We start from the raw sequence: 27,857 nt of genomic DNA, 5'->3' as shown, positions 1-27,857 counted from the left end.
TTTGTGAGCAGTATAACGGTGAGGGGACATTCCCACTGTAACGATGTGCGCTGAGAGTCAGGAAGCAAGTTCAGGGAGTGAGTGTTTTAATAAAATAAACGGAACATAATACAAAACAAGAACCTCGGACAACGCAAAGACATGAAACAGAAACACCTGAGGAAAGAACCAAGGGGAGTGACAGATATAGTGAAGGTAATCAGGGAGGTGATGGAGGCCAGGTGGGTCTGAGGACGCGCAGGTGCGCGTAACGATGGTGACAGGTGTGCGCCATAACAAGCAGCCTGGTGACCTAGAGGCCGGAGAGGGAGCACACGTGACAGTACCCCTCCCCGACGCATGGCTCCAGCTGCAGGACGCCAACCAAAAAGCTGATCCAGGGGATCAGGAGCGGACCATTCACCCCTGCAGAGGCACAGGGAATCCGGCGGAGACGCAGGAGCATGGCGACCTAGAGCACCGGAGAGAGAGCATACCTGACGGTACCCCTCCCCGGCGTGTTCGGCTCCAGCCACAGGACACCAACCCAAGGGACGATCCCAGGGATCAGGAGAGGACCGGTCATCCCCGCTAATGCACAGGAACCTGTAGCCGGCTGGGACGCGGGAACCTGACAGACCATCTGAGGCAGGGGAGCCTGGCAATCCGGCTGAGGCAGGGAAGCCTGGCGATCCGGCTGAGGCCTGAGAGCATGACGAGCCGGCAGAGGCAAGGGAGCCTGGCGATCTGGCTAAGGCATGAAAGCCTGTAGTGGCTCCCGGACCCAACGTCATTCCACCTGACACAAAAAAACAAAAATCACTCCCTGATGCTTCCCTTAGGTGATGCTTCCCTTAGGTGAGGGTAATGACAGATTTAGGGAAGGTAATCAGGGAGGTGATGGAGTCCAGGTGAGTCTGAGGACGCGCAGGTGCGCGTAACGATGGTGACAGGTGTGCGCCTTAACAAGCAGCCTGGTGACCTAGAGGCCGGAGAGGGAGCACACGTCACACCCACTTTCTCATTATATTGGATCTTTATCCTGTTTGGATGTGCGAAAAACCCTCCATAGTCTAAGTTGGCTTGTCTGTATTATACAACCACAGGGAGTAATTATGGTGATTGCAACTGTATTTAAACATAGCCTAAGTTGTTTTGTTTTATTAGAATTTGATTAGAATTATACACTGTGTTTTTAGTCCTTATCAATAACCTAGTGAATGTAATATTGCTTATTGACTATGTTTGGTATGTACATGTCTAGACTGCAATTTAGAGTAGGCCTTTCCATTTTGAAGCAACACAATTAAAACAATGTAAACTGCAAATAGCAGGCATTTTAATGAACTAGGGTATAATGGACTAACATTGAAATTGGAGTTGATGACAATGCAATACATAAAAGACCATAAATACACAACTTGAAGCAAGCACATATTTAGCCATGGAGCATGTTCTGATTGGCCAGTGAGGGGCCAAGCCTTGACACACCCACAACTTGTTTAATCATCAAAACCCAGCCCTTTCGCACCACTGCCAGCTACTGCGCTCATAATTCCGGTTGTGAAAATAGCAAAAATATGAATGAAAAAAGTAATTGAGTTTGGCGAGACGCCCCATTCACAATAGCTAGAGCTTGCTTGCCATGCATTTATGTGGGTAATCTGCCTTGGAACAGGTTCCTAAATATATGTTGTCATCTAGCCCCAAACCAGAGATTCAGCCAGTGTCCTCTAAGAATATCTGAACGCAGATCCTTCCAGGCATTCAATTAAAATCAGCTGATGATTTGAAGACTGTGGTCTGTTGGTCTCATGAGTAAACCAAAAGAAACAGAAAACAGGCCCAAGGGTTCATGGTGTTACAACTGATTAATAACACTACAATGAGCATCTCCAACACACCTGACCCTCCCTGCCTGGCTGCTGACTCAATAGTAATCTAGTCTGTCTCTGCCCTAAGGCTCCTCTCATGACCGATGATCGTCATATGACGGACTCTTTCTCATTACTCTCTTATTCAAGGAATCAATCTTGAATAACCCAGAAAAAAAACTATTGCTGGTCTCGTAAACGTTGTCTGAATATTATGCACGCTAAATTTGACAAACTCTCAGAAAGAAGCTTGTAAGAAGCTCGGAAGACATTAGCATATTGTTCTTTATGAAACTCTTTCTGTGCAAAAAAATATATGTTTACCAAGAGCAGCACTATATTGGTATTGTGCACTGTAATGTTGTTGTCACGGCATGTGTGTAGGTGGCAGAGAAGTCAAGCACAGGAGAAACAAGCTTGGTGGAACTGGAGTAATTTAATAAAGTAAAACAAACTCCAAAACCAAAGCACAATAAAAAAAGAAACATGGGTACAAAACCCTGTTACGCACCAAAAATGACAACGCGCAAAACAACAAACAATCACTGAAAAGGACATGAGGGGAACCAAAGGGTTAAATACACAACATGTAATGAATGGGATTGAAACCAGGTGTGTAGGAAGACAAGAAAAAACCATTGGAAAATGAAAAATGGATCAATGATGGCTAGAAGACCGGTGACGTCGACCGCCGAGCACCACCCGAACAAGGAGGGGCATCGACTTCGGCTGAAGTCGTGACAGTTGTAGGCATAAAAATCACTGTAATTTATAAGCTTCACATTTGTATTATGCATATAATGGAATTAGGTTTGACTGTGTTTCCCTTTAGCAATATCACCTGAGATCTGTAAAGGCACCATTCATGTGCAACATTAGCAGCACTGTTTGTCTTGCTCAGTTTATATGCTCAGCGTTGTTATTGATGGACTGTAGGCTGTGAAACTGGTTTGATTACAACTGCTGCAAACTTCAGCATGATGTCATTCTGGAAAGCCAATTTCAGCGTGCGATGGATGATTAGTATTTTACTGCTGCAAGTTCATCATTAACCCTGATCCATTCCTCAGCTCATCTGCAGCATGGCAAAAACAGGCCTTAGCTCTGACACAAAAGATGCATCTAGATTTGTGTATGTCTATGTAAATGTGTATGTGCTGCATCCATGTCAATCACTCAGGATGTAAGGGGATTTTCCATGGTACTTCATGGCATAATAAAGTACCAGTCAAAAAAAAATCTTTATTTTTTGTATTTTCCACATTGTAGAATAATAGCAAAGACTTCAAAACTGTGAAATAACACATATGGAATTATGTAGGAACTACATTTTTTTTAAACAAGTCAAAATATATTTTAGATCTTAGAATCTTCAAAGTAGTCCCATAGGGTGGTGCACAATTGGCCCAGCGCCATCCGGGTTTGGCCGGGGTAGGCCGTCATTGTAAATAAGAATTTGTTCTTAACTGACTTGCCTAGTTAAATAAAGGATAAATAAAAAAATAAAAAAATACCTTGTCACAACACTACTGATTGGCTCAAACGCATTAAGGAAAGAAATTCCACAAATTAACTTTTAACAAGGCACACCTGTTAATTGAAATGCATTCCAGGTGACTACCTCATGAATCTGGTTGAGAAAATGCCAAGAGTGTGCAAAGCTGTCATCAAGGCAAAGGGTGGCTGCTTTGAAGAATCTCAAATATAAAATATATTTTGATTTGTTTAACACTTTTTTGAATACTACATGATTCCATATGTGTTATTTCATAGTTTTGATGTCTTCACTATCATTCTACAATGTCGAAAATAGTGAAAACAAAAGAAAAACCCTGGTGTGTCCAAACTTTTGACTGGTACTGCGTGTATCAAGGCAGTTGTTAATGTCATGATGTGTTGCAGCAAGCACCTTGTCTTGCACTCAGCATGCATACATTTATGAATCTAAATACATTTCCGGTCACAGGAATCTGCTGCATGATCAAAATAAACATAGTAATATTCATGTCACTGCAAGTAATATTTGAATAACAGCACTGTAATATACAGTAACTGTTCATCACTGAAGCATACCGATGCTATTGGCTTGGCTTAGCTTTCCTGGCAGATACACAAGCTAGAGCTCAGAGCATGCAGGGCATTGCAGTGGATTATGTGTCAAAAGTGTACAAAATTCACCATTAACAGGCATGAATTGACAAATAAATGGATATATGAAAAAGCACCTATGGAAGCCCCTGAACCATGGAATGACCACATCCTCCTAACAAACCCTGTGAGGATTTCAATGATCATTTAGCCAGGAGGTTGCACTATAGATTAGCTATTATATCTGACACAACTGATTGACACAATTATATTTTCAGTTATATTGTCACGACTTCCGCCGAAGTCTCTCCTTGTTCGGGGGGCGTTCGGCGGTCGATGTCACCGGCCTTCTAGCCATCACCAATCCACTTTTCATTTTCCATTTGTTTTGTCTTTGTCTTACACACCTGGTTTCAATTCCCCAATTACTTGTTTATTATTTAACCCTCTGTTCCCCATGTTTGTTTGTGAGTAATTGTTTATTGTATTGCGGTCTGTATTTTGTGGCCTTGTATTTATACAACGTGTATTGTGATAGTTTGAGTAAAATTGCTTTCATTACTCATATCTGCTGTCCTGCGCCTGACTCATCTCACCAGCTACACACAGACGCTTTACATATATACACACAACACAACTTTTACAATGAACAACATTTACAATCATAACCTTGATCAAACAGCAGCTGCACTTACATAACTGTATGATACAGTCAGTTTGTGTAAGTATCACATTAGAAATGCAAACATACAACAATGTAATGAAAATATGTATATACTAGGAATTATGTAATCAATGTTTTTATGCTGTATTGAAAAATAATACAGTATCTTCTTTTCCCCTCATACGAAATGCATTGTCAATCATCCCACTTTGTTTAAAGTCTGTGCCTTCCTTCTGTCTGACATTCATTCGAGTGAAAAGTCCTTTGCGTCTTTGGGAGATGGGGACCAGGTTGAGAAAATGCTTCGAGACAAGGTTAGAAAATGTTCCACAGCCTGTTCTGTAGCTCTGAACTAGGACATCTCATGGGGATTCTGTGTGAGTCAGTGTTAGTTTACCTTCACAATGTTACTACTAACACTGACATGAACCGGGCATATCTGAAGGAAACGTCGGCAATGCTGATTTGGTAGCTTCAATTTCATAAACTCAGGTAACCTTGAGAGAACTGTTACTCACTCCTACAGCATCTGCACTTCATTTTTGCTGTGCTTTACCTTATCAATTACAGTACCCTTCTACACACACTTGTCTGGTTCTTGGGAATGTTTTACCTTTATCTTTGTAATTCTGTTTTTCCAGGTTTCACCTTATCTTCCATGTTCTCCTGGGATAATACATAATTCAGTTGGGCTAATCTTCCTTTATCTTACTCTGGTACAGAAACAATAGTGCAGTTTCTTTTTGCCACTGTCTTGAGTCTGTCTGGTTATTCACCAGGAAACCTTAAAACCTTGTTCCCGCTTCCTGAACCCAAGTCCAGTATTGACTTTTCCACACCTTTTTATCTTCAATCAATCAATCACTCTTTCATTGCCCTCTCTGAGATAGACATCTGCTGGCGGAATATCTCTTCCATCTCTTCGTTCTTCCATTTGCAGATCTCAATCTTTCTCTCTGTCTCTTTTTCTCTCCAACGGACTCCTTCCCAGTTCCCCAGTGGTAGAATGAATGACCTGCCTGGTGAGTTATCGAAAGGTCTGCTGAGTTCAACCTTTGTGTCACTGAAGGACACCTTTAAAACAACTATTGCCTTTTCAAAGTTGTCTGATATTCTCAACATTCCCAAAGAACAAAGTTGAACATGGTGGTCTTGTGATGTATGCAGGTACACTTGCTAAACAAATATCCAGGTGTGATAACAAATCACAATGCAGTGAATGAGCCAAAATTATAGACAATGTATTTTATTCACTACAGACAATTCCTTAAAATGTGTTTGTACAAACAAAAAACCTAGTAATTCAGGAAATTTGCATCCATAAGTAAGGATGTCGCCCTCAACAACTATGTTTACGCTACAGTATGTTGTTGGAATCTCCTTGAGTATGCTGCTTTCATTCCATCCCATCCACTGACTAGGCAGAAACTCCCAGAAACTTGTGCAGACTACTGTGTAAATCAATGTGGTCAAACCTAACCTAGGCTAATTCTAAACTGAGTGATTAAGAAGGGACTGATTGATTGGCATAGAACCTGATGGAGTATGCTAGAGACAGTATGCCTGCTACTAGAGACAGAGAGTTAAGTACTTTTCTTCCATAAGTCCAACTGGGACTCGAACCCATGTCCCTCTGGTTTCTCCCAAGCAAATATGTTCTCCACAAAGAGTTAACTCCCTTGGGGGAGCTGGTAATGCACTTATCTAGGATGGCTACACTAGTAATCCCTCTTTCAGGAGCTCATTAATTTCTGCCTACACGTCAGATGTCCTGGCAGCCTCATCCCACTTTTAACACCAATGTAGCAAATCCAAGGAAAGGACACAAATCATAACCTCAAGAAAGTAATTTCCATTGGAGGATATTGGAACACACCTATGATGGCTCCTGACCAACAATTTGGTCAAATTCCCTAAACAAAATAATCTGATTAATTCTACTGTCCTTTTGAACGTTTGCCCTTGCTCGGACTCAGTGAGTGAAGTTAACCGGCTTACTCGCTACTGACTGTGGTTCCATTTCTGAATCATCATTGTATCATCGTCTGTCGATCAGTCCCTAAAAGCAGTCATCCCTAAAATGACATCAAAATTGTCAGGATCCGCTCTGCCACAGAGGTAGCAAAGAGAAACGTGTCTGAAGGAGTGAGAGCTGTGGTCTGATCAGACAGGATTTTCAGACCAAAAACTTGCTGGGGAACGGTGCTAAATTTCTATGCGTCCTCGGCGCTGTCCGTGGTGATGAACTGACTAGCGATTTGGCGAGTTGGGGCCCTGAAATCACAGTTTTCACTGGTGCGATTGAGTCATTGTGGTATCTAGTTGTAATCAATATTAATTTAAATATAATAGCCTATATTACATTTTCAATCTACATGTGTCAGAAAGGATACACACAGCCCTTCTCTGCACGATCCACATCATATGGCTCTGAAAAATTAGTGGTTTGCGTGTACAACACTTCCTCAAATTAATCCTATAATTGCGCACGTTAAAATAATCCTATGAAATCTCAAACATGTAAATTGAGCACAGTAATCCACTCCCTGCTGTGGGTTGGTTAATGTAGACGCTTCATCAACGCGCACGCATCATCATCATAAATGATGAGCTTTTTTTCTATTTGATATGGAGTCCTCTGTTTTATGATGAAGGCTTTAATGTCAATACGACGTATTCTTTGACAGCAGTCAATACACTGTCTCCTAAAGCAGAACACCACGCTCGATGGTCTGATTTGACAGTCATCGTTAACCTTAGTTCCCATTTGTAATCCCATAAACGCAGTACCATTTTGCCAATTTAATTCGGAGGTGGAAAGAGTTTGTTGGCCGGCTGCGGATTGTAGCTGTGGAGAGAAGGCTATGTTAATACTCAGTGCACAGAGGGGCGCGATGCATGCGTAAACTGGCTCAAACCTCTCCTCCAAACGCCCCTCACTTCGCACCGGGGACCGCTGCCGGCCGCTCATTGCCTGTCAGTGCTGCACCGGACTTGCCTGGCTACCCAGACTCCTTGCTCCGGCCAAACGGTACACCACGCCCACGGACGTTAGTTTCTTCTCCGCGAACTACAGAGCAGCGGAATAATGTAGTGTGAGTCGTCAGGTTAGCACTGGACACCACCGACTGAACTTCTAGGTCTTCGCTCCAAGGATGTAAATCTGATACGGATATTCCTGCCTCAACAAGGCTACTAACGATCGACATTTGGGCGCGGATATGCTGGACTCAGCAGATTAATTTACAATCACTGCCACTATATGGAAGGACGATTGTGTTCTGGAGAAGACATTTGGAAACAAGTATTTTCTGTCTGGGTCGAGTCATTTGACGCTAAAACGGAAGAAATGTCATACTTGGATATCCCACGCATAGATGCTACTCATTTGTGTGATAATATACGTGGGAACTAATTGCAACGCAACTGCCCTCCGCGGTGCAAGTGAGTGTTCTTTGAGCACCAAGTCCAGAAATATTGTCTGGTTGTGGTGCTTCTTCACTCTGCTACTGGGGAAGCAGACCGGCGGCAAATCGATGCATTTCTTGCTCAAATCTACTCGGGCTATTTACCTCGTTGCATAGCCAACTGGAGATTGACAGAGGTAACATCGGGCTCAGGAATAGAGGTAACCATCTATCATCATGATTTCATTGTTTTCTCATATGAAAGATTTAGAAAACAGAGTAAGAGATAATTGTTTCTACAGATGTACTAGTATTGTCACATTGAGCTGTTATGTGACAGTGGAGTTCCATGTGTAATTGCATTTTATGGTAGGCTAATACGAGGTGTGGATCAGGTGTGGTTTGTTTGACGTGGTGGGGGTCTACAACAGAATGCTGTGTAATGGTCTATGGATAGGCTATTGCACCATTCAAAAGTAAAACCTCATATCATGATTCGTTAGCAGAAAGATGACTACTCTAGTCTCGTTTGATTGTCTCACCACAAACAACCACGGGAAATGTAGATGTGGTTATAATCAAGTTTGTTCCCCCATCCAGATATTTACTCCTAACATTATTTAATCCCGTCATCCTTCTCTGTCTTGATTTGTGACAAATACTGCACGCACTCTTACAGCACATCAAACTGCTTTGCGACTTTGTGAAATATGCATCTTTAAGTCCTGTCCTTTTCTAAATCAATTCGATTGTGTGTCAAGTGCACTATATGGCATATCGGAGATGGTAACCAAAAATCGAAAGACAGTATTGATTATGAAGAATGCATTTGGAAATTATTTTCAACCATGTTGGCCGAACAGATCCTAGCCTACATGTTTTTATTTTTATTTTTTTATGTTGACCCTTTTCGAAAAGAAAGAAAAAAGGGCGAGACCGTATCTGTGAAATCGATCTTCAATCACGTTGCAATTCCACAAGACTATACAGGGTTTATGTTGGGACGCTTATGTGCCTCACAAAATCAATAGACACCCTGGGAGGAGGAAGTTCAGGAAATGCCTGTGCATATGAGTAATGTGATAAGTAGGAGAACAATTTAACGTCTGGTCTACCCTTTTTATTTTATTTTGTATTGCACACTGGTGGACCTGTGTTTCTGTAATAATTCTAAATTACTTTTAATCATTGCTTCCATTGGCATTGCATAACGCAGGACCACTTTTAATGAATCCGTTCCGCCTGAGCTAGTTGGCTGCTCGGCTAATGAACGTAGGTGACTCTGTGCAATTCGGCTTTTGGCCGCGGCGGAGGTCTCTCCTCATTGCCCAATCATGGCAATGTATTTTTCCACTGATGCAGCACCTAGCGCTATATCCCTTGTACCGTAAATCCAGCAAGGAGAATTCTGAATGTCAAGCTGCAGTGCCTGAGAATGTCTTATTTTGTACCGCAGGTAGGGGGCCACGGAGTACCAGCCACAGCTTGCAGGTCCCTCCTCACATGAGCTATAGTCGGTTATACTTCACATGACAATGTTCTTATATGTGTGGGAACAAAGTTAACGTGCTACTGAACAATCCAGTTCAGCTATTACATGCATGTTTGTCTGACTAGCTACAGGTAACTGCCAAAATAATGAAGGATACAAAGTATATTGAAAGCAGATGGTTCCACATAGGTTTGGTTCCTGAGGTAATTGAGCAAATAGCATCCCATCAGGGTTATGGTCCTGCGACACTACAGCCATTGAGGGAATCCTTCCTTTGAACTTAATGAAAGCTGCATTACTGACCGTGTTGTGCTCGCGTTGCGTCGCGTCCAACGGCAGCCTCCAAGCTCAAGACTTGCCGAGGTTCCATTCTCGATGGCTGACGCGGCAGTTCATTCTGTCTTGTGAATTAAAATAAGGATAAATAAAGTTGATTTTGGTTGCGTTATGGCCTCGACTATAAACCACTGGTTATTCCACTAATATTTAGTCAAGAAGCTACTAGCTAACAGAAACTGTTGCTAGCTAGCTACATTGACTATGTTCACAATGTAAACAAAAGCAACTTGTGTAATTTGAAGATAATTTAGTACAACCACTAGCAACCCTTTAATGAGTACTTGCGAAAGGTTGGACCAAAGCTATTGTACTTACACATAATGGATTAATATGGATTAATATGGTACAGAACAGTAGGGGAAAAGAGAATAAAGTCGCTCTGGGCTACTGCCCCTCTCTGCTCTCAAAACATACTCACCGCTGTTGGCAAAGCAAAATAATGCACATTTACATTTACGTCATTTAGCAGACGCTCTTATCCAGAGCGACTTACAAATTGGTGCATTCACCTTATGATATCCAGTAGAACAACCACTTTACAATAGTACATCTATATCTTTTTTTTTGGGGGGGGGTGGGGGGGGGGGGGTTAGAAGGATTACTATATCCTATCTCAGGTATTCCTTAAAGAGGTGAGGTGTCTCCGGAAGGTGGTGATTGACTCCACTGTCCTGGCGTCGTGAGGGAGCTTGTTCCACCATTGGGGTGCCAGAGCAGCGAACAGTTTTGACTGGGCTGAGAGGAACTGTGCTTCCGCAGAGGTAGGGGGGCCAGCAGGCCAGAGGTGGATGAACGCAGTGCCCTTGTTTGGGTGTAGGGCCTGATCAGAGCCTGAAGGTACGGAGGTGCCGTTCCCCTCACAGCTCCGTAGGCAAGCACCATGGTCTTGTAGCAGATAGTGTTGCTGAAGTGTTATGGTCATGTATAAAAATGCTGGGCAGGCCATTAATTTAGCTACCATGGCTATGCCCCCATAGGATGACAATGCCCCCATCCACAGGGCTCTGAATGGTGTTATGAGCATTAAAGCGATGTAAACCACACCATGGTCATCTCAGTCACCAGATCTCAACCCAATTGAACACTTATTGGAGTTATCAACTTTTATTAGTCCTATGGTATACACTTTCCAACGAAATTCTTACTTGCAGGTTCCTTCTTGACAATGCAACAACAATAATAAATAATAGCAGTTAAGACAACATTTTGGCATAAGTATAATACAGGAAGGCACAATTTACATCTGTTTTGGGGAAGGGGGATTGGTGCGAAAGTGTTTTTAAATTATGCAGTATTTTGCAATCATAATAAGAGTCTGGTAGCAGCTGTTGTGATGTGTGTGTAGCATTAGTGATGGGGGGGGGGAGAAATCGATACAGTTACATATCGGGATATTATTTTGGCGCTAGTTGGCTGTACCTTCACCAAAACAGATTGTTCTCCATCTTCTTTTAAAATAAGGAGCCAATTTGTTTTCAGCACTTTTATTTCCAGCACAGCTGCCAAGGATCTGTGTGCATGTGTGGACTGTTATCTCCCTCCTTGTATCACTCTGCTGTGCCCTTGACGTGACAAATAAGACTTGACATCGGAATATTGAGATACACTGACCTCAAATTGACAAAGAGTGCATGCGCTCCCGAGGTATCTCTCGAGATCTATTAGTGCTGTCTGGCGTTCTTTGTCCCCGCGATGATGGATGGATATCTGACTTTCTGCAAGATTCTCTCCCCCTCTCTCTCTCTCCCCCCTCCATCCCCTCTCCCACCGTCTAAACCTCTGTCTCTAAGACAGGTGACAGGCAGGGACAAATAAAATGACAGTGCCCTCCGCCCATGTAGGACATCATGCCGCCAGTCTGTGACTGTCAGTGCCAGCATGGCTCTATAATAAGGCACATGGCTGCACCATCTGCTCCTGGTTTCGCTATTTAAATGTGCGAATAGGCCTGGTGGAGCATCCTGGCCTTGGAAGGGTTTGTAAAGGATTGTCCTGAAATCAGTTGGATTTTCCAGAAATAAGATTTCCAGCTATAATTGTTTTACTTGAAGACCTTAAAACGTGTATGCTTTCATGGAATACTAATCACGTCAAGACAAAAAAGGAACTGTTGAGTTTTGTTCCTGAAATGTCCCGAAATGTGTCTTTCTAAAATGAAGACAGTTTACGAATATTTCACTATAATGTCAGATCTACATCAAGATGAAAGGTGCATGCATATTTCATGATGCGTTTTGAAATCCATGTATAGTGTTATATCGCTTCTGTGTGGAGAATTAGCTCAGTCGTCATTTGTGATTGCCTGCCGGAGGGTCTCGTTAACGTTTTGGAAAAAAATGGTTAGTTCTATGTTGAGCAGAGCCTGTAGGCAACGGTAACAATGTCCACCGAGGTGCTAGATTTCAGCCGTTTTGGACAAATCACCTGATCTGTTCATAATGCAGGTGTTGGTTCCTGCTTAGCAAGCACTTCTTAAACGGGTGTTCTTCCATCCAGTCCGTAAGGCCACGAATCATTTAAAGTCAAACTCAAAGTCATGGGCTTATCAATCAGGATGCCATGTTAGTGAGCACTTCAGATGGGTTATTAAGTTTCAACTGGTGGGAAACCCCACCTGTCTTCGCCCTAAGGACCCCAGTGCCAGGAAAACCAAATCACTCTCCAAGATAGAGGCAGAAAGAGAGAACTTCTGGAGTAGCTGTATGCTAATGTAAAATTTGGTAAAGTGATGTTATCCTCAAAATGTGCAAGGGGTTTTCATCACACGTAAAAGTGTGTTGAGATGGATGTGTCAGACACTTATTAATACTTTTCCTGTTTTTGTGAAGAGAGCTAGGGAAGTGCTAGAGTCTCCCGTGTTTCAGCAGCAGACTGAAGTCTTATCATATACAGTACCTTGATGCAGCTGGCATCTTTGACGACGCTTCATGCCAGCTACGCCATGAAACCTGGCCTTCGTTATCTGCTTCCATGCTGATTGTTTCACAATGACTATGGTCTTACGGTCTTATGGTGTGTTATTGATTCGATCCGTGCATCAGTTAAATGAATCTAATACATTCCTTTTGGACAAGGCTTTTCCAAATGTGTGTTATGGTTGGGTCTTCCCCAAAAGCAGAAGGCACAGCACCCAATGGGTTTCTTTTGAGGGCATTTTTTATGCATTTCTCCCTGGGATTGAGACTGAAATGTCTACACTACAGTAGGCTGGTAGTCAGCATGGTGCTTTATGATGACAACAGAAAGTCTTACTCCCTGATGAGCACAGGGAGCGTGATTTACAGGAAGTGTGTTTTATACATGTATAATTATGTTCTACAATGACTAACATCCCAGCCAGCAACCAGATCCCTTACTTAACGACACTGCTTTCCCTATTCATTACGTATGTCAGCTCCCCAGTGCTCATAGCACCCCTCCCATCACCAGTACCACCCCTTAACCCCTCAACCCCCCTCCACTCCATCCAGTACTTAACACCACTAAGCGTAGCTCTCCACAAGCACACTAAGCATTTCCACTATACTACATCACAATGGACTTTTTTCGCTGTGGATCCACAATCAGTCCAGCATGTAATTTACCAATTGATCCTTATCAAGCCCAAATAGACTGCTGTGGGAGTATATTTCACTAAGCTCCCCCATCTCTCTATTACCCCCCACTGTGATGGAACAGATGTGAGGACCAGGCTTAAGACTGTGGGGGGGGGGGGGGGTCTGTCGCTCCCCCATCTCACTCGAGAAACCAGCCTTTACGATGGAAGCAGATTGATACTGTGCTTGAAACCTTTTTACACCTCTGAGTCTGAAAAGGCGGGCAGCAATTGCAGTGTCAATTTCTTGGGCTCTATGGTTATTGTTGGACCTGGAGCTGGGGACTGTAGCCTTCTGCATCTCATGGTGGCTGTTACCGTGGCTATGCAAGAAAGGAAATAGACCGTGGCATCTCATAGTGTATAATTTTCTAATTTCCCCAAAACGTTTCCATTAGCAAATTCTTATTCCATATATTGTACAACTACTATTATCTCGCTAAGACATGTTCTTTTTAATTATGCCACTTGTCTATTTGACCTTTCTTATTCGTTTGGATGACATCAACGCGAGAGGATTACGCATCTATGGCACCCCACCGTTAAAATGTAACATTGTAATTGCAATCATTTGCTTGCAACCTTTAGGAAGGCTCTCGTTTAATTCCTAATTACTAGGTAAGCAAACGAGGGTCTTTCAGTTCCATTGGGTTTGCCATTTTACACAGAGGTTAAGTATGGGAGTAATGACTTTGTGCTACTTATAAATATATGCTTACCTTATCTCATTAGGTTGGCTATAGAATATTAAATATCATTCACTGATGGAATATTGGGATTCAGAAAGTCCCATCCCCTGTTTTTACATAAGTCAACCTTAATTTCCTGCACCTCATTTATCTTATCTCAACAGTTCCTTCCTTTGACTTTATATCCTGGCCTGTATTCTGTGCTCTATTCTTGCTCGACCACCTGTCTCTCTCTGTGTCTCTCTCTGTGTCTCTCTCTGTGTCTCTCTCTGTGTCTCTCTCTGTGTCTCTCTCTGTGTCTCTCTCTGTGTCTCTCTCTGTGTCTCTCTGTGTGTGTGTGTGTGTGTCTCTCTCTGTGTCTCTCTCTGTGTGTGTCTCTCTCTGTGTCTCTCTCTGTGTGTGTGTGTGTCTCTCTCTGTGTGTCTGTGCGTGTCTCTCTCTGTGTGTGTGTGTGCGTGTCTCTCTCTCTCTCTCTCTCTCTCTCTCTCTCTCTCTCTCTCTCTCTCTCTCTCTCTCTCTCTCTCTCTCTCTCTCTCTCTCTCTCTCTCTCTCTCTCTCTGCTGTAACCACTGGCCGAATCCCCTCTGGGGAACAGATCTGGCTCTGTGGGACTACTCCTCCTCCCGGCTGCCGCATTCCGAGGTGACTCAATCCTGCTGCATCCTGCCTATCGAGCGGCCAGAATCTCAATCAGCCTGCTTCTGACCTCTGCTGTCAGTTATCTGGACCGGTGCCACTCACTGCCTAGTGAGATGGGGTATTAATGGATTGCTACTGTGCTGTGCCGGGCTGGGCTGGGACAGACCTCACGGCCAGGTCTGCTTCTGTGCTGTGCACGTCCAAAGTCACATATTTCTGCCTGGACCTTTATATTAGTCCTAGTGGGCACAGCACTTGGCCAGCAAATCAACCATGACACACAGCAAACCCTGTGAATATCAGTGTTCTCCCATTGCCCTCCCCCCCCCCCCCCGCAGCCTAGTGCAGCCTGTCGGGTGGATTATATACAGTAAATAACAATGTTCTCTATAACCATCCGCGTCCTTTCCTATCAGACGGTGGGATCAGACAGTGGGATCTATACAGACCTGTCCGGGTCAGTGTCACCAGGCAATGCTGCCACATCTGGGCCTGTGTACATCCAACCAGCCACATTAGCATTAGTGCTGCCAAGGTTAGTGTGCCAGTCGAGAGGATTCCTGAGCTGAGACTTTAGTGACACACATCAGGTTGGGATAAGGGCCGAAAAAGGAGGCAGATGGAGGCAGACGTGGTTGTGCCAGGTTCATGATCAGGATTATACAGGCAGGATCACATTCCCCAACTGACTCGCTACAAAGAGCCTCGAGCAGATTGGTCCTGATCTAAATATAAAACAAAAAGCAGAGGATCTATTCATGAGCAGAGGATGAGGGATGGACTTGCACGACTAAGTAGGAGAGCTGCTGCTGTGGAAATGTCCCATCAAAGAGCAGTACTTGAGGCTGCGTTCCGTACAGTACTGTCTGTATCCCGCCTAACCCCTTCCCCCACAGTGCAACGCTCCAGGACGCTCTCCTCTCTCTTTGTTCTCCCTCCGGCTTTGCATCCAAACAGCTGTAAACATAAACAAAGCACTTATGATTGACAGACTCTTTATGGAACAAGATATGGTTACTGAGAGGTTCTTATCATGACAGTCTTTTGACCCTGGCCCCGGTGAGAAATTACACATGCTGTGTTAGCACACAAGCTGTACACTTTTACAGCAGGTTAAACAACTACACAACCCGCTCCTCAAGCAGTGGTGGAATGCATTAGAGTGGTGGAGCGGCATTGTCCAAGTTGCCTGTTTACGTCTGTTTATGCAGATCTATGTGAGGATGTGGATGCTGCGCTGGCACATTTCCCTGAGTCAGGGGGTCAATGTTCTCCATAGTATCTCTGCCACATCATCACATTGCTCCAGTGCCCTGCATATGATCCCTGTAACAGCTGTGTGGCTTGGCATGTGTGTGTGGGCACAGGGTGGGTAGACACTAGACTTCAACCTGAGTGCTGTGCGGCACATATTGAGGACAACTGTGGTGCTAAACTATTATACACTAGTTTATACACTACACTATTATACACTAGTTTATACACCAGCTTTTTTTGTAGTTTTTTCAAGCAGAAATTTGCTTCCTGCAACACAAACTTAAAAACGTTCTGGGAAACTGTAAAGTCCTTGGAGAATAAGAGCACCTCCTCCCAGCTGCCCACTGCACTGAGGCTAGGAAACTCTGTCACCACTGATACATCCACTATAATTGAGAATTTCAATAAGCATTTTTCTACGGCTGGCCATGCTTTCCACCTGGCTACCCCTACTCCGATCAACAGCACTGCACCCCCCACAGCAACTCGCCCAAGCCTTCCCCATTTCTCCTTCTCCCAAATCCAGTCAGCTGATGTTCTGAAAGAGCTGCAAAATCTGGACCCCTACAAATCAGCCGGGCTAGACAATCTGGACCATTTCTTTCTAAAATTATCTGCCGAAATTGTTGCAACCCCTATTACTAGCCTGTTCAACCTCTCTTTCGTGTCGTCTGAGATTCCCAAAATTGGAAAGCAGCTGCGGTCATCCCCCTCTTCAAAGGGGGGAACATTCTTGACCCAAACTGCTACAGACCTATATCTATCCTACCCTGCCTTTCTAAAGTCTTCGAAAGCCGAGTCAACAAACAGATTACCGACCATTTCGAATCCCACCGCTCCTTCTCCGCTATGCAATCTGGTTTCAGAGCTGGTCATGGGTGCACCTCAGCCACGCTCAAGGTCCTAAACGATATCTTAACCGCCATCGATAAGAAACAATACTGTGCTGCCGTATTCATTGACCTGGCCAAGGCTTTCGACTCTGTCAATCACCACATCCTCATTGGCAGACTCAATAGCCTTGGTTTCTCAAATGATTGCCTCGCCTGGTTCACCAACTACTTCTCCGATAGAGTTCAGTGTGTCAAATCGGAGGGGCCTCTGGCAGTCTCTATGGGGGTTCCACAGGGTTCAATTCTTGGGCCGACACTTTTCTCTGTATACATCAATGATGTCGCTCTTGCTGCTGGTGAGTCTGATCCATCTCTACGCAGACGACACCATTCTGTATACTTCTGGCCCTTCTTTGGACACTGTGTTAACTACCCTCCGGACGAGCTTCAATGCCATACAACTCTCCTTCCGTGGCCTCCAACTGCTCTTAAATACAAGTAAAACTAAATGCATGCTCTTCAACCGATTGCTGCCTGCACTTGCCCGCCCGTCCAGCATCACTACTCTGGATGGTTCTGACTTAGAATATGTGGACAACTACAAATACCGAGGTGTCTGGTTAGACTGTAAACTCTCCCTCCAGACTCACATCAAACATCTCCAATCCAAAGTGAAATCTAAAATTGGCTTCCTATTTCGCAACAAAGCATCTGTCACTCATGCTGCCAAACATACCCTCGTAAAACTGACCATCCTACCGATCCTCGACTTCGGCGATGTCATTTACAAAATAGCCTCTAATACCCTACTCAATAAATTGGATGCAGTCTATCACAGTGCCATCCATTTTGTCACCAAAGCTCCATATACTACCCACCACTGCGACCTGTACGCTCTCGTTGGCTGGCCCTCGCTTCATACTCGTCGCCAAACCCACTGGCTCCAGGTCATCTACAAGACCCTGCTAGGTAAAGTTCGCCCTTATCTCAGCTCGCTGGTCACCATAGCAGCACCCACCTGTAGCACGCGCTCCAGCAGGTATACCTCTCTGGTCACCCCCAAAGCCAATTCCTCCTTTGGCCGCCTCTCCTTCCAGTTCTCTGCTGCCAATGATTGGAACGAACTACAAAAATCTCTAAAACTGGAAACACTTATCTCCCTCACTAGCTTTAAGCACCAGCTGTCAGAGCAGCTCACAGATTACTGCACCTGTAATTTAGCCCAAACAACTACCTCTTCCCCTACTGTACTTATTAATTTATTTATTTTGCTCCTTTGCACCCCATTATTTCTATTTCTACTTTGCATTTTCTTCCACTACAAATCTACCATTCCAGTGTTTTACTTGCTATATTATATTTACTTCGCCGCCATGGCCTTTTTTTGCCTTTACCTCCCTTATCTCACCTAATTTGCTCACTTTGTATATAGACTTATTTTCTACTATATTATTGACTATGTTTGTTTTACTCCATGTGTAACTCTGTGTTGTTGTATGTGTCGAACTGCTTTGCTTTATCTTGGCCAGGTCGCAATTGTAAATGAGAACTTGTTCTCAACTTGCCTACCTGGTTAAATAAAGGTGAAATATATATTTTTTTTTAAATACGTGGAGTGTGGTGATTCTACTGGGTGCTGTAAATTGCATGTCTGTAATTAGGTCCCTCATGGGCCTTGACAATCAGGCAGCAGATTACTTGTCTAGCTGGTTTGAGAAATACTTTGTCAGCGTCTTTTTGTAATTGAAGTCAGTTGAAGTCAATAGCACTTTCTTGTTTTTTCTTACAGTTTGGTAATTGGAGAGAAGATCCAGTCCAGAGCCCTGAATTGAGTTAGGTTAGGCCAGGGCAACAGAGGTTAGGAGGTCAGGAATGTTGTTGGAGGCCTCAGGAAGTCATGAGATCCATCAGGCTGATCCAGAGCATAACTAAGTTTTACTATGTAGTACTGTGTATGTATGTGTGTGTATATATATATAGTGCATTTTTCCATATGTTGTACTGCATTCAGAATACATTACAGTCAATCACAGAGAGTGTCTGCTAACCAAGCACAACTCTAGGTTTCCCCCTGCGAGCTAAGGTGTGAAGTTTGGAGACACCAACTCCACGACACATCACAGGCATTGGTATGTACAGCTCGCAGTGAGTTAGAGTACTGTCAAAGTGACAAAGATCTGTTGGCAGATATCGCTCCGCACATCGATATGGGTAATGGGGGCGCATGCTTAAACAGGCTGATTTTCACGACTTTCATGGCCAGCCTGAATGGAGAAGCCACATTCCTTCTCCTCTTGATGTGTGACAGTATGTAATATTTTATACTAGTTATGAATCCCACTAGTTTATTTATGTTCCCCATGAAAGCAAGTGTTATTGTTATTGCAGTGTGAGATGCATTTAAAATAACATAGCATTTAACAAACTGAAAGCAAATAAATATTTTAACTCAGACTTATAAGCCATATTTCTGTAAGGCAAAATGGAATGTTCCTATCACGTAAGGACCGTATTTCACACGTTCACTTTTGTTCCCTCGGCTCAAATTAGCTATGATAATGTTGATGGCTCATTTAAATAGGTACACCAAGTGCACTCTATCAGAAGAATACCATTTGAATCTCAAACCTTCACATCTCAACTGTAAAAGGTTCCCGCTACCTCTGGGTGGCTGTCTGCCAAGGGTAATATATGTTAATGGAGACAGTGTTACATATTTAATAAGGGCCTTGTTTTATTTATAGGGCCCTTAGATATGCATTGTTCCTGAGCAATAGGAGTGTTCTTTTCTACTCATTCTTCCTAACCCATACATACACTCTTAGAAAAAGTTGCAATTTCTGTCTGTTGGTTTGTGTTTTTTTGTTTGTCTTGACAACAAAAAAATATAAAAACTCGATCACAATTTTTTTAAATAAATATGTGCTATCTAGAACCTAAAGGGTTCTTCAGCTGTCCCCATGGGATAACCCTTTGAAGAACCCTTTATGGTTCCAGGTATAACCCTTTTGGGTTCCATCTAGAACCCTTTCCACATACAGTTATACATGGAACCCAAAAGGGTTCTACCTGGGCCAAAAAGGGTTCTCCTATGGGGACAGCCGAAGAACCCCTATAGAACCCTTTTTCTAAGAGTGTATAGTTTGTTTATTAGGCCTAAAGTAGTTTAACCAACAAAATCTGCTCCACTCTCGCTGGCTTAACTCGACTTAGATATAGGTCTCATGCTGTTAACCCCCATACTTGTTTTGTTTCTTCGTTTCATCTTACGTCTTGTGTTTCATGGCCATAAGTGGCTGAGTTAGAGTTGAATCTGTCTGCCATTTTCACCATTTGAACTCTACTCTAAGTGCATGGTAACATATGGTCTATAATATGCCTTCCTGAGTGTGATCAGTGTGTCCTAACTGCTGTTATGTAAGAGTACGTGTGTGTACATGACAGGCTCTCCCCTTGATGTATTCTGTTGCCTGGCTCCAAGTCCCTTCTATCAGATGGGCTTGGCACTAACTCAACTGACCTGAGTGTGTGTAGCGGTCACATGACAGTTCTAGTTGTGCTGCTAGACTAGCAGAGATGTGATTTGTTCAGAGGGTGACATCTGTCTGCTTTGCTCCCCAGTGAGAGAGCAGGAGAGGCCGTGGTGAGAGAGGGGAAATTACACTGTGATTTATTTCTATTTGGGGATATCTCACAGATTTTATTATTCTGTTTAATGCCCTGCCCTTTTCACCGAAATGAAATGAAGCTTGAGAAATGGATGTTGGAATGTACACTGAGTGTACAAAACATGAAGAGCACAATTCATAATATTGAGTTGTAGCCCCCCTTTTGCCCTGAGAGCAGCCTCAATTCGTCAGGGCATGGACAAGGTGTTGAAGGTGTTCCACACACAGGGATGCTGGTCCATGTTGATTCCAATGCGTCCCACAGTTGTCAAGTTGGCTGGATGTCCTTGGGGTGCTGGGCCATTCTTGATACACACAGGAAACTGTGTGGCAGTTCATAGGTACTTAAATATTTTGTCTTGCCCATTAACCCGCTGAATGGCACAGATACATGATCCATGTCTCAATTGTCTCAATGCTTAAAAATCCTTCTTTAACTTGTCTCCTCCCCTTAACAAGTGACATCAATAAGGGATCATAGCTTTCACCTGGATTCACCTGGTCAGTCTATGTTATGGAAAGAGCAGGTGTTCTTAATGATTTGTACAGTCAGTTGATGTGTTAATGAATAGATGATTAGGCGGTGTTGTCAGATGACTGGTTGATCATTGTCTCTAATGCAGCGACCTAGACATGCTTAACTACAATTAAATGTATCATTTAATGAGTTTGAAGAACACCAAGTTAATCATTAGTGGTTGTAATTGAAATACGTAAAATACAATTATTTCTAATGTATGTAGATACAGTGCATTCGGAAATATTCAGACTTCTTGACTTTTTCCACATTTTGTTATGTTACAGTCTTATTTTAAAATGGATTAAATCAATCTACACACTATACCCTATAATGACCAAACAAAAACAAGTTTTTAGATGTTTTTACAAATGTATTACACGGAACCCAAACCGTCTGCGCACGTGCGCCATCCTGCGCTATCATGCATAAATGTATTTTGTCCCCCTACACCAAACGCGATCACGACACGCAGGTTAAAATATCAAAACAATCTCTGAACCAATGACATTAATTTGGGGACAGGTCGAAAAGCATTAAACATGTATGACAATTTAGCTAGTTAGCTTGCACTTGCTAGCTAATTTGTCCTATTGATTGCTGTTGCTAGCTAATTTGTCCTGGGATATAAACATTGATTTGTTATTTTACCTGACATGCACAAGGTCCTCTACTCTGAAATTTAATTCACACATAAAACGGTCAACCGAATCGTTTCTAGTCATCTCTCTTCCTTCCAGGCTTTTTCATCTTTGAACTTATATGGTGATTGGCATCTACACTTTCATAGTATTACCACGACAACCGGCAAAACAGTTCGTATTTCAATCACCCACGTGGGTATAACCAATGAGGAGATGGCACGTGGGTACCTGCTTCTATAAACCAATGAGGAGATGGGAGAGGCAGGACTTGCAGCGCGATCTGCGTCAGAAATAGGAATTACTTTTATTTTAGCCCTTGGCAACGCGACGCTCGTTGGCGCACGCGAGCAGTGTGGGTGCAATAATTGAATAACATATATCCCTACATTTATTTTGCAACGGTGTGGTCAGCCTATTAGACATTTTTGCTAATTTATATTTAAAAAATAAACTTAAATATCACATTTACATAAGTATTCAGACCCTTTACTCAGTATTTTGTTGAAGCACCTTTGGCAGCGAGAACAGCCTCAAGTTTTCTTGGGTATGACGCTACAAGATTGGCACACCTGTATTTGGGGAGTTTCTCCCATTCTTCTCTGTAAATCCTCTCAAGCTCTGTCAAGTTGGATGGGGAGTGTCGCTGTACAGCTATTATCAGGTCTCTCCAGAGATGTTCAATCGGGTTCAAGTCCGTACTCTAGCTGGGCCACTCAAGGATATTCAGAGACTCCTGTGACGTCTTGGTTGTGTGCTTAGAGTCATTGTCCTGTTGGAAGGTGAACCTTTGCCCCAGTCATAAGACCAGAGAATCTTGTTTCTCATGGTCTGAGAGTCCTTTAGGTGCCTTTTGGCAAAATCCAAGTGGGCTGTCATGTGCCTTTTAATGAGAAGTGGCTTCCATCTGGCCACTCTACCAAAAAGGCCTGATTGGTGGAGTGCTGCAGAGATGGTTGTCCTTCTGGAATGTTCTCCCATCTCAACCGAGGAACTCTGGAGCTCTGTCAGAGTGACCATCGGATTCTTGGTCACCTCCCTGACCAAGGCCCTTTTCCCCCGATTGCTCAGTTTGGCCAGGCGGCCAGCACTAGGAAGAGTCTTGGTGGTTCCAAACTTCTTCCATTTAAGAATGATGGAGGCCACTGTGTTCTTGGGGACCTTCAATGCTGAAGGCATGTTTTGGTACCCTTCCCCAGATATGTGCCTCGATACAATCCTGTCTCGGAGCTCTATGGACAATTAGTTTCACCTCATGTCTTGGTTTTTGCTCTGACATGCACTGTCAACTGTGGGACCTTTATATAGACAGGTGTGTGCCTTTCCAAATCATGACCAATCAATTGAAGTTACCACAGGTAGACTCCAATGAAGTTGTATAAACATCTCAAGGATGATCAATGGAAACAGGATGCACCTTAGCTCAATTTTGAGTCTCCAAGCAAATGGTCTGAATACTTATGTAAAAATATTTTTTATTTTTTTTAATAAATTCGCAAAAAAATCTAAAAACCTATGTTTGGCTTTGTCATTATGTGGTATTGTGTGTAGAAGGATTTAAAAAAAATGACATTTCATTTTAGAATAAGGCTGTAACGTAACAAAATGTGGAAAAGGGGAAGGTGTCTGAATACATTTTGTTGTATAGTATATTTGACAAAGATCAAAACAAATATACTTTGAATACACCTTAAGTACATTGTACGTATTTTTCTTCTAAATTACAAATATACTGAAATGGTATTTGAATTAGAATTCCGGAACTTTCTTTACAAAAAAAAAATGTATTTATAATGTGTTTCAAATATACTTTTACAAATACACTTCCACCTTGATTGACAAGGATCTTCTCTACCAATGTTAACATGTTATTTACAAAACAGTTGTAGATGCATCAGCAACTTATATGGAACACTGCTAAGAACTGTGTACTATTAGTATTTCATACTGTAGTTGTTCACATTATGGTAATACATTAATGTTTCAATAAAATAAATTGTAATTATTAAGTTTGAAAATGAACACCATAACATTTGAATAAGGTAAATATGAGGAAGAATTTAATATTATAAATCAATACTTCAACTGCAGAAAAGGATGCTGGGTAATATGCAAATGTTTGTGCACATGCAAGTAGCTTTTAAATATATTTTGTGGACATTTAAGTTCAATATTTTTTGGGGAAACTATTCTTAAGTATATTTTCTTGAGATATGAAAAAGTATACTCTCAGGAAGCATGTTCCTTTGCTGTGTAGTATTTTGTTCCTTGTTGCTTACAAGATGTACTGTTTTGGAAAACATTTTATTCTGCATATTTGTTTTATTCCTTTCACTCTGTCATTATTATCATTATTGTGGAGTCACTACAATCCATTGTCAGTTTTCTCCCAGCACAGCCATTGTTTTACGCTCACAATGGCCTTATGGTACAAACCCTGAGCAGTTTCACTCCTGTCCTGCAGCTCAGTTCAGAAGGACGACTGGATCTTTGATATGTTTAATACATAATCCATAGCATAATTATTAACTTGACCATGCTTGAGATATTCAATGTCTGATTTCATATTGTTACCGATCTATCAACCACTTCCCTTTTATGAGGCTTTCAAAAGGCTCCCTAGTCTTTGTAGTTTAATCTGTGCTTGAAATTCAATACTTGTTTGACGGACCTTACAGATGTTACATGGGGGACAAAGGACTTGTTAGTCATAAAAAAAACATGTAACATATTCTGTGATTTGCTTAGCTAGATTTACTCCTGAACTAATTTAGGCTTCCTAAACAAAGGGTCTGAATGCTTATGCAATGACTATATTTTAGTTATCTAATTTGTATTATACATTTGTATTATACATTATACATTTACTTTGACATTAAAGTAAATTACAATACAATTGTAATCCCACTTTTGAACCCAATTAAAGGGGTATGAATGATTTTGCAAGGCACTGTATAGAGTTTCATGGGAAAAAAATTGATGCTTCAACTTAAAAACAACTCCAAGTGTATTTTGAATGAATATACTAAATTGAAGTAGTTTTAATTAGTGTTTTTAAGTTTAATGATAATGAGCATATAGTATACTTAAAAAAGTTTGAAATATCCAATAAATTTCGTTACACTTCATAATTGTGTCCCACTTGTTGTTGATTCTTCACAAAAAATTACAGTTTTATATCTTTATGTTTGAAGCCTGAAATGTGGCAAAAGGTCGAAAAGTTCAAGGGGGCCGAATACTTTCGCAAGGTACTGTATAAAGGCTAATCTGTCTGATTCAACCATTTTATATGGAGACTCTGTAAAAGGGGCACTCTGAAACTTTTGTAACCTCTACTAATTAACACCATATGCGTGTCTAGTAATGGACGCTGAAATTAAAGTTTGATGTGCCAATCTACGTGGCCTTTTTTTATTGATGCACTTGATGTGGATTTAGGGTTTAGGCTGTACGTATGATTCTGAGACCTAGAATTAGCTCCGGCTGTATCTAGTTCTGTGATGGTATGACACATTCACATGAAAAGGAAAACCGCTATCGTCTAGATGCTGAGGTTGACAGGATAGTCCAGTGTTTCCGTGATATGGTGTAATATGTTTTTTTTTTACTGTGTGTGTGTGTGTATATATATATATATATATATATATATATATATATATATATATATATATATATATATATATTCCTGTTTGGGTTATATTTCAGCCACACAGATCCACACCAAATATGAACGTTCATGACACATCAGGAATTACATAAGACACATGAGCACAGCTCCAATACATACAGTTGAAGTCGGAAGTTTGCATACACCTTAGCCAACTACATTTAAACTCAGTTTTTCACAAATTCTGACATTTAATCCTAGTAAAAATTCCCCATTTTTGGTCAGTTAGGATCACCACTTTAAGAATGTGAAATGTCAGAATAATAGAAGAGAGAATTATTTATTTCAGCTTTTATTTCTTTCATCACATTCCCAGTGGGTCAGACGTTTACATACACTCAATTAGTATTTGGTAGCATTGCCTTTAAATTGTTTAACTTGGGTCAAATGTTTCGGGTAGCCTTCCACAAGCTTCCCACAATAAGTTGGGTGACTTTTGGCCCATTCCTCCTGACAGAGCTGGTGTAACTGAATCAGGATAGTAGGCCTCCTTGCTCGCACACGCTTTTTCAGTTCTGCCCACAAATTTTCTGTGGGATTTAGGTCAGGGCTTTGTGATGGCCACTCCAATACCGTGACTTTGTTGTCATTTGCCATTTTGCCACAACTTTGGAAGTATGCTTGGGGTCACTGTCCATTTGGAAGACCCATTTGCGACCAAGCTTTAACTTCCTGACTGATGTCTTGAGATGTTGCTTCAATATATCCACATAATTTTCCATCCTCATGATGCCTTCTATTTTGTGAAGTGCACCAGTCCCTCCTGCAGCAAAGCACCCCCACAACACGATGCTGCCACCCCCGTGCTTCACGGTTGGGATGGTGTTCTTTGGCTTGCAAGCATCCCCCTTTTCCCTCCAAACATAAAAATTGTCATTATTGCCAAACAGTTATATTTTTGTTTCATCAGACCAGAGGACATTTCTCCAAGAAGTGTGATCTTTGTCCCCATGTGCAGTTGCAAACCGTAGTCTGTCTTTTTTATGGTGGTTTTGGAGCAGTGGCTTCTTCCTTGCTGAGCGGCCTTTCAAGTTTTGTCGATATAGGACTCGTTTTACTGTGGATATAGATACTTTTGTACCTGTTTCCACCAACATCTTCACAAGGTCCTTTGCTGTTGTTCTGGGATTGATTTGCACTTTTCGCGCCAAAGTAAGTTCATCTCTAGGAGACAGAACGTGTCTCCTTCCTGAGCTGTATGACGGCTGTGTGTTGTCATTGTGTTTATACTTGCGTACTATTGTTTGTACAAATGAACGTGGTACCTTCTGGTGTTTGTAAATTGTTCCCAAGGATGAAACAGACTTGTGGAGGTCTTCAATGTTTTTTCTGAGGTCTTGGCTGATTTCTTTTGATTTTCCCATGATGTGAAGCAAAGATGCACTGAGTTTGAAGCTAGGCCTTGAAATACATCCACAGGTACACCTCCATTTGACTCAAATGATGTCAATTAGTCTGTCAGAAGCTTCTAAAGCCATGACATTTTCTAGAATTTTCCAAACTGTTTAAAGGCACAGTCAACGTCTGACCCACTGGAATTGTGATACAGTCAATTATAAGTGAAATAATCTGTCTGGAAACAATAGTTGGAAAAATGACTTGTGTCATGCACAAAGTAGATGTTCTAACCGACTTGCCAAAACTATAGTTTGTTATCAAGACATTTGTGGAGTGGTTGAAAAACGAGTTTTAATGACTCCAACCTAAGTGTATGTAAATTTCTGACTTCAACTGTATCTCCTCAATGTATCCTCTTTATTGATCTGTTGATCACGACAGTGTTCTTTCTTATTGTAAGCAGGCATGTGCAGAGATGGGGCTCAACCAGTGCCTGAGCGCCTGCCATTTTACCCTCCTTCGACAAAGTGCCCACACAACTTGGTGGAGTTTTTGATATATATGAATTACTTTAGATTTTTTTTCTTCTCTTTTCATTTTTGTGTCTTTACAGTAATGAGTGGCACATCAAATTAGCTAATTTCATAAGCTCTTGAATCTCAGGTATGGATATGCGAGACTAGTAAGAGGCTAACCGAATGTAGCAGGGGTAAAATAAACATTTTTTTGGTCTTGATGAGAAAAATAAACTGTTGGGGGAGGGTTTCTTCTGCACTGTTCAACCAATCCAGTAAATGTGGCCTTGTTAATATTCCAGATGGAAACAACTTCAGAGAGAAAGCTAGCAAATGTAACGTGGAAGTCGTGTCGAAAGCTCAAATCAAATAAAAACTTGTCATGGGAAAACCAGGCTTTGTCACGCTCTGATCGGTTTCACCTGTCCTTGTGCTTGTCTCCACCCTCCTCCATGTGTTGCCCATCTCCCTATTATCCCCTGTGGATTTATACCTGTGTTCTCTGTCAGTTTGTTACCAGTTTGTCTTGTTTGTTCAAGCTTACCAACATGGTTCCTTTCAGCGCCTATTGTTTCCCAGCCTCTCTTTCCTCGTCTTCCTGGTTATTGACCTTTGCCTGTCCTGACCCTGTTCCCGCCCGCCTGACCACTCTGCC

General features: G+C 42.1%; 1 protein-coding gene across 2 annotated transcripts in view; it reads left to right on the top strand.

Moving 5' to 3' along the window:
- The first annotated feature begins 7,271 nt into the window (after positions 1–7,271).
- The window catches only part of LOC106580720 (leucine-rich repeat and fibronectin type III domain-containing protein 1-like protein), a 114,524-nt gene continuing 93,938 nt past the window's right edge, over positions 7,272–27,857 (top strand). Inside the window, exon 1 of one of the 2 annotated variants that reach the window (XM_014162060.3) lies at positions 7,272–8,233. The gene's annotated coding sequence lies outside the window, so the exon portion shown is untranslated. The remainder of the gene's footprint in view (positions 8,234–27,857) is intronic. The other variant, XM_014162059.3, reaches the window with a different exon arrangement.

Source organism: Salmo salar, chromosome 20 (genome assembly GCF_965601325.2).
Source record: "Salmo salar chromosome 20, fSalSal1, whole genome shotgun sequence".
NCBI lineage: Eukaryota > Metazoa > Chordata > Actinopteri > Salmoniformes > Salmonidae > Salmo > Salmo salar.
Note: the sequence above shows the minus strand (reverse complement) of the source record. Positions and strands in the feature narration are given on the sequence as shown.